Consider the following 12,715-nt stretch of genomic DNA (forward strand, 5'->3'; position numbering starts at 1 on the left):
GCTATCAGTACAATATATTAAGTCATGATAATTTGTGTGCCATGTATTTTTGAGGATACACAATAAAAAGTAGGCTACAGAGATAAAATGTACTCTGTCAGGTATAAGTACAATTGTGTATGCAAAACTTCCGTGGTGACTTCACATTTACAAACAGACACAAATGGTCGATTTCCATTATTTGGAACCCCTCAGTATTGGATTGTGCTGCTGAAAGTGCGTCAGCTTACGGGGATGCTCCCTCGCGGCGCGGACGCGAAACCGCGGTACCCCGGGGACCGGAGCACGTTTGCGGCAACGCCGACCGTTCCGTCACGTCAGATGGGGCTTTGTGATGAGCGTGCGCTGAATTATTTATCCGCCGGGATCCTGCTCCTCTCGCTGTCGGCAGAGTCATGCCTTCCGGCACCCTTTCACAAAGGGAGCACGCCTCGTTCACCGAGCTGCTTAAGCTCTATCTCATTTTATGAGATTTTAATAAAAATGGATTTATTGAGAGCAAAGCTGAGAAAATGAAGCATTCGTCAACCCCCCTTGCTGTACTTTGCTGGCCTCTCTTAATGGTTAGTCTATCTGTGGCTGCTGCCCAGTTGCTTGGACATGTCATTTGGGCTGAGTCTGTGGGATGGTCACATACTGTATCAAGCTATGCCCCGAATAGTTGTGACTAATGTCCACATCGGCTGCATTCATATTGGACACCTGTTATTGTTTTACAACAACAAAGATGGGGACATTAGCCATCTGTGTTTGTTGTCTTAGTGTGACTCATGCAGATTAATAATGCATGCCACTAACTGCTGCTCGTAAGGTATGGAATTCTGTGTTTACTGAAGAGCTGTATAGTACAGTGTGGTTAAATAATAATTAGTTGTTTTTTTTTGTAAAAGAAAGTAAAGATGCAGGGAGTATTAAAAACAGTAGCAGAAACATGCCTGGTGACGTCAATGTTGTTGTGAGTTTGCGTTTTTCATCCTTTAGGGTGTTGTAGGGGGTATAGCTCATTTGGGAGACTATGTACTGGGTAGAGGATCCTGGGAGGATGTGCGGGGATGGGGGTAGGCAAACATTTAAAGGGCTAATGAGAGAGAAAAAGACAGGATGGAGCTGGGAAGTCCCACGTAATATGAACTGACTGCACATTGAACCCAGCTCATTAATCCAAATCTCGGAGTAAGGCAGAACAGGCATTGTAGATGAAGCAAGCTCTATGGCTCTCAGTAGTCATATACAACAACAATATTCAGCTTGAGACAGATATTAGAGATTTTTCTGGGCCTATTACACATATATATGGGGAAGTGTGTTCACAGTAATCGTCACCAGGGGGGCTGTTTTCAATGGTAACATCAGTTTCGCTTTTAGTAAGCGTTTCACATACATCTGATTCTCCTTATGCCAGGACAATTCTAATGTTATTGTATGTGCTTTGTTCTGCTGCACTGTAAATGTTTTTAATTTGAAAAATGTATTGTTTTATTAATTGTTTTCATAATTTCATGAATACATTCTTTGTTATAATGAGAAAATCTTAATTTAAAATAATTAAATTTTTTAATTCATTTTATTTACACTTGAAAAATGTTCATATATTTTTGATTTTCTATTTTTAATACATTATATATATATTACATTACATTACATTACATTTATTTGGCAGACGCTTTTATCCAAAGCGACGTATAAAAAGTGAATTTCATGGTCATAGACAACTGCTAAACACAGGTTCAGTAAGGTACAATACTTATTTTGTACAGCTATTTCTAGCCAAGAACACAGTTTAGTTCACACAGCGAACACTATTCAGACCTAGCCTCTGCAAAGCCAACTAGGCAGAAGAATAAGCTACAGTATTAGGACAAATACAAATTACCAAAAAGTGCTGGGATGGGGCAACATGTAACAAGTGTCATGAAAAAACGGTGGGGGGTGGGAGATATATATATTATTATTATTATTATTATTATTATTATTATTATTATTATTATTATTAATAATAATTTTTTTTTTTTTATTTAACACTTTTTTTAGGATCACGGTTAGCATTTGTCTTCAGGTTAGGGAAAGGGCTAGGGTTTTATGTTTTTTATTATCACACTTTCTTAAATGATTGCTTTTATCTCTCCTTGATTCGAGGTGCAGCACTATAACATGTATGTTGTAAAGCATAGACTCTTCACACTTTGATGGAAAAAAAAAACCCGTCTCAATCAGTAAGAAATAACAAGGCAGCCCCCTTCCCCAGGGCTAATATTGACACCCCAGGTTGATGATTATGATATTTTATAATCCAATAACTGTCTGCAACAAGTCAAACGACTGCTAGCTTCCCAGCCTAATAGATTCATCTGAAACATAAATGTATTCTTCTTGCGACTGATGCCAGCAAGCCAGCCTTTTCGCTTGGATTACAGTTTCTGGATATGATTCTCAAGTGCATGCTCCTTACTCCCGTGATAGTAGTTCATTTGAATATATCTTCTCAGCATCAGATAACCTTCAGTGTGGAGAATGCAGACTAACAATTCCAAAGCATTCTTAATCATATTATTATATTTACCTTGCATCTATTTTGTTTTATTAGCTATTTTATTATTTGGACAACACTGATATTGTTATGATGCCAGCAAACAGATACATTCACCGTGAAATATAAACTGCGGTTTCTGCTCCTGCGATTTTATAACCTGTGAAGTGTAAATTAACAGTAAGTGACTTAACAAACGGAACGTTATAAAGGCAGAATAATTATTTGGTGGGAACATCTAGGGTTTGTGGGGGTGAAAACTGATTACCTTTCACAGTGGTCATTATTCACTGAGAGGTTTAAGGGTGTACAGGGAACCGAAATCAATCAGGGAGTGAACCGGTGAATAATAAGCAACCCACACAACGCAGAAAAGAAAAGGTAAAAAAAAAGAGAGAAAAAGACCGGAGGGATTAAAGTGATCGTGTAGTCAGGACACAAACTCCACACAAACAACCCCGTGAATGTAAATGAATACCTGTGATGGCGGAATCAGCGTTCGCTCAGGCTCGCACCGTCACACACCAACTGGGGGAAAAAAATGGCCGCCTGTCCAACCTGTTCGTCGGCGTTCCCCCATTGGTAGACTCCAAGGGTTTTAAAGTCTTTTTCGTCTTCCTCCCCCTCCCACGGTCCGCCAGCCCTGTGTGGGTAACGCCATCCCGCGGGCGCCTGCAGGCGCGGGCTCGCGTAGGCCGACTTTCGAACGCCGTCGTCGGGCTCGGCTTGGTTCCCGTCCAAGTTCTCCCCTCGTGAGACGCGAGCGTTGAAATGACGGTCGTGAAACAGATGCGACGGCGCTACTCGGGAAATCAATTTCCCTCAATCCAGAGCTGACAGTCACACTGTAAAGCTTCGCCGTCGTCTGTTCAGGCTCATATCCACAGGCCAGCCGCAGCGGTATATCAAGGCCCTGTACTACGCATGCTGACTGCCGCCCGTCTTTGCGTACCAGTCCTACGGATCCTATTGGGTTACTTTCATTTCTGAATTTAATGCTAACTTCTGTGATGTTAGTCACGTTTAGTCATAAACGTTCATATAAACCATGCATACTGTGTCCCCATACAAAATTTTACTGCATTCAAATCTAAAAGTAAACCAGTGTTGGCACGTTCACGTAGTTAGCAGAGTGAGCCATGGTAATTGATGGAAATAATAACTTGCACACGCACGCTGAGCCTCCAGTGGCAAAACTGAGCGCCACTGTAATACTTCTATTAGCTCCCTAAGCTCTACTGAAATGTGAGGACACCGTAATCACATTGCCCCCCGGAGTGATTCACTGATTTAGAAAATAAAGAAATGTACTAAATGCAGAGGGGCATTTACTCAGAAATGTGTAAACTACAGAAGCATTTACAAGATGTCAAACCCATTTGTGGACGGATTTGAGGGGAAGAAACAGATTGCATAAAAAAAATGTTGCATCCTGCAAATGACCAGAACTGTTCCTGGCTTGAACCTGGAATCCCTTGAATTCTTATCTAATTCCGACAGAGCACAGAGAGCCAGACAGAGAGATTTGTTTGTTTGGGCTTAGAGGATTTATCTTTTTTAAATACTTCCTTTGTTTGAGGGACTGCAGGCTAGAGAGAGCTCCAGGAAAATTCCAACAGTCGCCTGCTATCTACTGCGAAAGCAGTGACTCGAACCTGGCAAGCCAACTGGAAGTGACGATGATTGGAAGAGCAACTGGGGAATCGGTCTGATTGGATCACGGGCAACGTCTCATGCACAATGTACTGGTGCAAGCTCAGTGCACACGGGAGCAGCAAGATGACCCGGAAACCATGTCTTCTTTCCGCAGAATTATATTTATAATCTGGTCAAGCTTATCATCGCAGATCACTGATAGCAAGTGGACTTGCCTTGCAGTGCAGCATGTCCAGATGCATGCAAATGTGGGATTTTGACAGGAAGGGCTAAAGGGGAAGAGGTGGAGACAGGAGAGGTGCTTTGATTTCAGCAAACAGACATGCCCTGTGCCTCCAGCCAAAGCTAATCACCTTTTCTTTTCTGAACTGCACTGAATTCTAAATAATGAAAAGCAGTCTGAGTAATTCCTTTTATTCTGACCTACATGATAATATTCTCGAGCAGCTATAGTCCGTGCTTTCTCTCAGTGTGCTAACAGGTGTGTCAGCCACGCAGGAGGAGTAAACATGCTGACAGTAAGCCCCACTGAGGACAGAATTATCCTCCATAGGTGATGAGTTCATACTGTAATGACTCAATAAATGAACAGATGCATTACTTACAGAGTTCTGAGTCACATTTGAATATCGTTGGGGGATGTGCTGCTTCCATTGAAATGCAAACCTTAAGTAGTTTGACAACTATATTACCATATTTTCATTTGAGTCAGAGCCGATTCATCTTTTCAACTTGCAACACATTTTCATGCCCACAATGCACATTCAGCTGCACCATTACATAGCAATTATTTTTAGTGCATTACAGTCACGAGCCAAGTTCAGTATTTCTTTCAGTATCTTCCCACAATCGATATGTAAACCAGAACATGTAATATGCATATTAGGGCTTTAAATGAACCTAAAAGTGAATGGGTATTTTGATGTGAACTTCGGTGATGCAAGTGCACGACAACATTACAGTATATCCATCCAATCATATTGCCTGTTCATTTTCCATTTGAACCGCACTGGCTGACTTTCAGGGAGACCGAAATAAATATCATGAGGGGATGTCATAAGGAGCCCACCCACAGAGATTAGGCATGGATGACTCATCTGTTGTCCGTGCCTCCTGTCCTCCATCCAGCCGGGAGGGTTTTCTCCATCGATCCGCTCGGTACGGGCCCCCCATGCGGTGTGCTCGATCCAACAGCGTGCGCCGTTTGTTGGAGCCCGCTGCTTAAGATCACATGTACCCGTCAATACGCGCTAAGATTCAGCCGTGGCCCGGCAACAGGGGATGGCATTCGTTTGCCCCCCCCCCGGCGACCGTCGGAAACAAACGACGGCAGTTCAGAAGAATAAAATGGAGGGATCAGCCGGGGCGGTCAGAAAGAGGCCTTTAAGTGAGAGTCCTGCCGTTCGGCTCAGAACACGAATGGTTCGAGAGACCGAAGTATTCCATTTGGTCCGTGTTGTAAGATGAATTAATAAATAAATAAATGCTGAGCTCCAGGCTCTGGTGAGTATTGATATTTAAAAAAAGCCATCCTTTCATTTTCAAATTGTGAGGTCAGAGTCCAAGAATGAGAAAGTCTGACAAGAGAATTTATTTTTTATTTTTTTCCCCTTCACATGAGGACCAAACCCAAAAGCATTAAATGGAGATAGGAGAAAAGGTCATTTGCTGAGAGGTTAAAAGAATGATTTTTGCTTTAAAGCTGAACAAAGCAGACTCTATGGAGGATTGATAAAGCTATTCGAACAGCTAAAGGGAAAAGGCAAAGTCCACTCAATTATAAAACACTATAAAACTAGTATAGGGATCAGATCTTTCCATGTACACGCCACACACGTGTGTGGGAAAATCCATAAACATGAGCATGCCTTTGTGACATGAAATGGGCCCTATATTGTGACACAACTGCATGTTCATATTTAGTCTGGAAGTGTTATTCTCTCTGTTTTCCCCAACATGAGCTACATATGCAGGTCACACAGTTGTATGAATATGTGTCTGCTTCTGAAAGGTCAAACCGATGATCATTAAGGCTCAGCATTACAGTACCTCTGTATTCGTCTGCTGCCACCCCTCCCCCCCTCCGCCAACGTAACTCTGACATTTTACATTGTTGTTTGTAAATATCATGGGTATTTCTGCACTCGCTCTTATGCCAAATTGCTCTCTCTCTCTCTCTCTCTCTCTCTCGCTGCAGGCACATTAAGGCTGTGGATCTCTGAGCCAGCAAGGGTCAGGCTGGGTGTGCTGTACATATCTACTGTGGTCGCCACTGGCTGTTCACACATCACCAATACGCGCACACACACACACACACACCACACACACACAAACATCCCCTAGCCTCCCTCAAACCCATTAGATGTTCTGTGCATCCATCTGCAATGAAAGATGCCCTGAATATCTATCTGTAGGCTTAGAAAGGAGTGTGACATCACTCTCTAGTTAGATACAGTACCACAGCTACTGAGCATGCCTACTTTTATTAACTATGCTACACATACAGATTACAAAGTAAAAAAATAAGACTCAAATCACCAGGCAAAAAACAAGTGAAATGTATTGCTATCAGTGTTCTAATATTTAGGTTTTTCCTGTGGCATATGGGGCCTATTTTTCATGGGGTTCCAGTAAAAAATATCGCCTAAGGAAATGGAAACAAAAATAAAAATATAAAAACGTCTCTCTTTCACAAGTGAATCATTCACTTTCCACCCCCTCCTCACCACCTGTGGCTGAGGTAGCCACCAGAGAAGCGCATCCTGTGATCATGTGACCAACCGCAGCTGAGGCCTAGTGACAGCTTGGCCTGGGCCTCACAGGAAGAGAAACTGTCAGCACAACGCCCACATTAATCTTGCTACACCCTTCTGTACAAAGAATGCACATGCTGTCTTTCCATTTGCACCTATTGATCTACGTATCACCTCAGTCACACACACACACACACACACTCGGTTACTCGGTTTGGCAAAAAAAAAAGTTAATACATCCATCTCTTAAATGGGAATGATCAACGAATCAAATAAAGTTTGATTCATGATTAAACAATGCCTGTGTACAGCTGCAGGTTTAAATCCTGCTTTGCAGTAATAGACACAGCTTCATTAAAAAAATTAAAAACCTTTTCAAAGTAGCAATAATTCCAATAGCATAAAATAAATACATTTTAAAAATACATGGTTTAGAGACTCGACACCCCCCAGTGGTAAATTTTGGATACCACATTATATCGATTGAGAAAATATGATTCACTGCCAGCTGGAGTCGGGCAGTTGCAAGCATCGTTTACATTTTTAAATGTATTTATTTATTTGTTCGCTTGTTTTCCGCATATGTTTTCTGTGTGCTTACCAATCTATATCTTTCTTCCAGTTAATGTCTTATTGATTATATGCTACCACCATCTCCAGACTCTCTATGCTTGTGCTGTTGTTTGACTCTTCTGCTCCCATTCTGATGTCTTCAAAGAATACATTATGAGTGTACTATGAACAAGTCTCCATCCACAAAAGTCCATGACATCAGAACAGCTTCATACAAACAATTTATATTAGAAAACAGAATATACTGCTATGTCAATTTTTATTGCACTCTGGGAGTAGTGGAAAATTAACTTGTTGATAGTTAAGTAGCAATTACTTAAAGAAATCAATTATGATGCATATAAATGATTATAGTTATAATATTAAACACACATGATCTGGAACAAACAATATTTTACATCAAGGATTAGTTAAAATAAGAGAAACTTTGAGCTGATTTTTAAAATAGTTTTCTGTCCTTCACTCAAAGATTCCTCCCTCTGCTGGTTATAAATAGCTGTGCTCCAGCTGCCAGCATTAATGATGTCTGTTTTCTCCCTGCAAACTGAGCGTGTTATTTTGTGACTTCACTGAAGTGCATTCACCAACATTTTTTTTGCAAAATGTTAAAGCTGCTGGTTGCTGCAATCCTGAAAAAAAAATTTTTAGAAATAAAAACTTTTAGAAACAATTGGAATTTAACAACATCCAAGTCTGTATTCATTAATTTATTTATTGGTTTCTTTATTTGTTTCTTTATTTTGGATACAAGTGATTATTTAGAAAGTGAATTTCCTGGACCACTGAATTGCTGTGGTTAAAGTTGCCATCTGTTACTTTGTAACGAGCTCTCGCTGATTTGGTAGGGCTGAATTGCAGGTGGGTTATAGCTGCCATCTGGACAGGACTGTTGGAAACAAAACACGCTAACACTGCGCACGGGTCCACACTGCTATAACATGGCTGGTCTGTTCTTTCTCTGGTCACTGGAAAATAGGAACTCTGCGTATGAAAACCAAGCGGCACCTTCATACAGCTCTCCCTATTTAAAGCCTCAGGGGTCATATTGAGACAGACCCTATCAAAGATCAAACTATCTATGCATTCCATGCAATGGAATGAAATGTCCCTCTAAAAACAATATGTGTCAGTGTAAGGGTACATTTGCATCTACATTCAATGCTCAGTAAAGGAGGAAAACAGGCTTCGTATACCTCATAAAGGGCTGATCTGCCATGTGACTAGTATGAACCAATCAAAACATTCTGCACCCTGTCATGGAAGCCACGTGTCAGTTCCACTTCCGGTGTTGCTTCAGTTCTTTCATAATAGGTTTCTATCCATCCACGAAGAAGAAAAAAAAAACTCAAAAGGACCAGCTCTCAATTTGTCAGTGTTTTGGTATCGGAGGACTTTCACTTGAGAATATAAAGGTTTGTATAGACAAAACAGCCCAGCAAGATGCATCAATCACCAGAGCAGTACAGTTCAGGCCAGGAATTTACCTTGGCAAGCACAGGAAGGACACACTGTTCTTCGTTTCTGAGAGTACTTGTTCACACTGCAGCTGAGCAGTAAACCCTTCAGCAAGACATGTTTTTTAATTCAGCACATGTTTATGAAACGAGTCTTGTTGGCCAGAACGTCAAGGCAGTCAAATAGCAAAGTTTGGTTTCAACCTTATTGTCGGTGGCCTTTCCAAGAAAAAGCTCACATGATTTCTGTTCAAGTTTGCACAGATAACACCGATGTTGATCTTCAGGAGACAAGGGGACATGTTGAAACATGGAGGGCTCTGGCATGACATGAGCACACCACTCATTCAAGGTCAAGTGTTCACAGTATGACTCAGTCTGCAGTTAACCAAATTCAGTCTGCACCTGAACAGTCACCATTTAGCTATTCCACTTTCAAAAGAAACATCTTACTGTTGAGAATCCAGGCCTATCATTAAAAATGAAAGCAATAAATATTAGGAATAACATAATATTTAAAATCATAAATTACAATAAGTTACATAAATTGACAAAATCCACTGTGCTTTCTAATAAAACAAAAAACCAAATGAAGATTTAAATGTGGCCCTCTAGCTATTCAGTGCCATTAGTGCAGCACGAACACAGGAAAGCATAGTGGATAGGTTCTACTCCCTGCTTCAAAAAAATGCTCATTTAACATGTCCAGTAGAGGGCAGTCTCACATCACCTTCCTTGAAACTTTCACCTCTACAGAGGTGGGAAGTTCAATCTTTAGGGGCCCGGTATGCATTCTGCTTTTGTTTTTCACCAATTATCTTGCTAAATAAGAGCTAAATAATAATAACAGCTAATTAGCTGTATACACATCCAGCAGTTTACTTGTGCTCCAGATCATAGTAAAATAAAGAGACATGAGAACAGTCTTCAGCTGTCATTCTTGAATTTATCAGGGTGAATTTAGCATGAACTGCTAATTTCCATTCCTGCTACAGTAAATGCTTTTTCTCAACACTGTATTTCCCCTTTGTGATTTTACTTTTGCTTTTGATTGTCACCACCAATAGTGTGTAATAAAAGAAAAAATATATATGATTACAGCCTGACTGGCCTGTTTTACATATTTTATATCCAGGAAGCTGTGTCTGAGAAGAAACACAACTAGCATATCTCACCCACCATTTCCCGATGAGCCCTGATGTTAGGTGACATCACTCAAGTTACATGAATACAGTATGTTTGTACAGTCAGTGGCAAATAATGAAACCACTTTAACATCTCAAGTCAAACACCAAAGGCAGACGTGGACACAGAAGTTAGAAATTTCAGCATTGCACAGTACAGTATGTGTTTTATCATCAGACTTTAGAAACTGTGAATATTCCTTTCCCCGGTGAATTTTTCGTCACAGAGAGACCTTGCGCTTCACTGGGGGCCCTAGTTATTTGTTATGCAAATGCTTGAAACTCCCAGCGTGGAATCATCAGACAAGTGTTACTGTGGGCTAACACCACGATAAGGCAATTGCCAGGATCCCTAACCTATTGTCATGATAATAATCATCATCAGCTGGCTTTGACCCTCCCAAGCTACAGCCACCCATTAAGGCAGAGATAACATTCTTAAGCACCCCATGAAAAGGGGAGATGGACACAGTCACATTCATTTGACAAAAGAGACACTGGGAGCTTGATTGACCCTGCTGACTCTCCTCCCTTTCCTTTAACCCTGAAAGATAAATCTAGTGAATTATTCTGCAACACCTTTGATCGTGTCGAAACATTTAATAATTCACATTAAACTGAATATTGCTATTTGTTTCATTCATGAATACCATTTTGCCTTTGAGTGTATTGGAAAAGTGCATAAATGACACAAAAGAAGGAGATATACTTCTTTCTGTGTCGTTTTTAAAATTTATTATATACTGTAGACCTGAAAATCAAGGGTGATGACTCTAGTGGCAATGAAGGTTTTTTGCTTGTATTCTTTCTGATGTAACTACTATACATTCAGAAAAGATCAACATGCAATGTTTTTAGTTAAGATGGGGCAAGAAAATTAAAGGGTTTCAGAATCTTGTCTTCCTACTTGTGGTACAATATGCTGTCTTATATACCTAACACCATTAGTGTCACCACAGGTGTACAGCTACAGTGTACTCCCAGATGACACTCAATAACTGACAGGCTGTAATGTCTTCCTAGGTTTGAAACAACGTTGTCTATACAGCCCCCAGAATAACTATATGTATATGTATATGTGTATGTAACTACCTTCATATGCTAAACCTCCACACAAATGTAGGTCACCACGTTTACCAACAAATACATGTACCAAGAATGGGCCAGTCAAAGTAATTTCACTTCGAACTGAATATGACAAGCAAGGTCTTCAACATTTAAATGAATGCTCAAAGATAGAGAACACAATAGATTGCAGTGCTTGTACACCTTGATAAAAATCGAATAGTTAAGTTAAATATTTAATAAAATCCATAACAGAAATGTGAAATAAATATGCAAATTAAAGAGTAAATATTTTTGAACACGTGCATCTTAGTGTGCCTTCAATCATGTGCCTTTTTCATTTATATTTTAATTCCTGGTAGAATATAATTACTCAAACTCGGTTACTTTCATGACAGGGGCAAGTCAATACATGAGACTGCAGCACAAATAAATAGCTTTCACATTCGATCTGGAATGTTGCTGTGACTACATGTGCATAAAAGTATAAAAAGCAAAGACCTTACAGGGGGGGGGATTTTTATGGAAAGAAAACTCTCTGGATGTCTCCCAAAGGACATGATAAAATGCAAAACAACGTTTTATGTAATAAATGTGACTGATTACATCGAAGGTGAGTCTTTCCAACCAACAAAGTACTGTGCAAGAAATTCTGAAATTGCGCAAGTTCGTTGTATTTGAATAGTTTCTTCTTTTTTTTTTCGTCATGACGTTTAGCGTACAGCTCATGTGATAATAATCAGCCAAGTGTCAGGTTATGGCTAATGTGGGTGTGGAGATAACGAGAACTAAAGGTAATGGAAAAGAAAATGTATAACACAGTGCAACAGACTGAACAGTGCTTCCCATAATTAAATACCAAATTTTATCGTTAACTTCTGCTTAAATCAACGGTAAATGTCACTGTATAATTTCCAGCTTCTTCTTTCTTAACAGTGCACATACTGATATGACAAAGCTCTACAATCGTCGGATTGATTAGGAAATCTCAGTGATTGTGTGACATAGTGTGCAGAGTTGTACATCCGGAAATAACTAATCGAGTTGCGTAGAAATCCAATAAATGAGCAGGAGGCAATCGTTTTACAAAACTTTCAACTTATTATACCATCAAGATATAATAAAATTAGTCCTACGCCAATAACAATCAATACCGCCACATCATGTGCTCAAAGCACAAAATAAAGTAGTAGCCTATATACCAATAGTATCAGTAAAATGGATTTACCTTGGATGGGCTCTGTCTTCTGTATAGATAGATTAAAGATACTATGATTAAATATGATTGAATAGGCCTAGATGTTAAAATACAATGATTGCCATGAGTGACTAGCAATACATGTGCGTTTTTCCCATTTAAAAATAAACTCTTACATGCTGTTATGTCTTGCGGTTTTTCCATACAAATGAGCTCATTGCGTTAGTTTTAAGCAGTCTGGCCTAAACTGGGACATTCATTTTTGAGTTATTACTCCCCTCTTTTAGATTAATTTCTGATTTTGC

The sequence above is a fragment of the Anguilla anguilla genome, chromosome 10 (genome assembly GCF_013347855.1).
Source record: "Anguilla anguilla isolate fAngAng1 chromosome 10, fAngAng1.pri, whole genome shotgun sequence".
Taxonomy (NCBI): domain Eukaryota; kingdom Metazoa; phylum Chordata; class Actinopteri; order Anguilliformes; family Anguillidae; genus Anguilla; species Anguilla anguilla.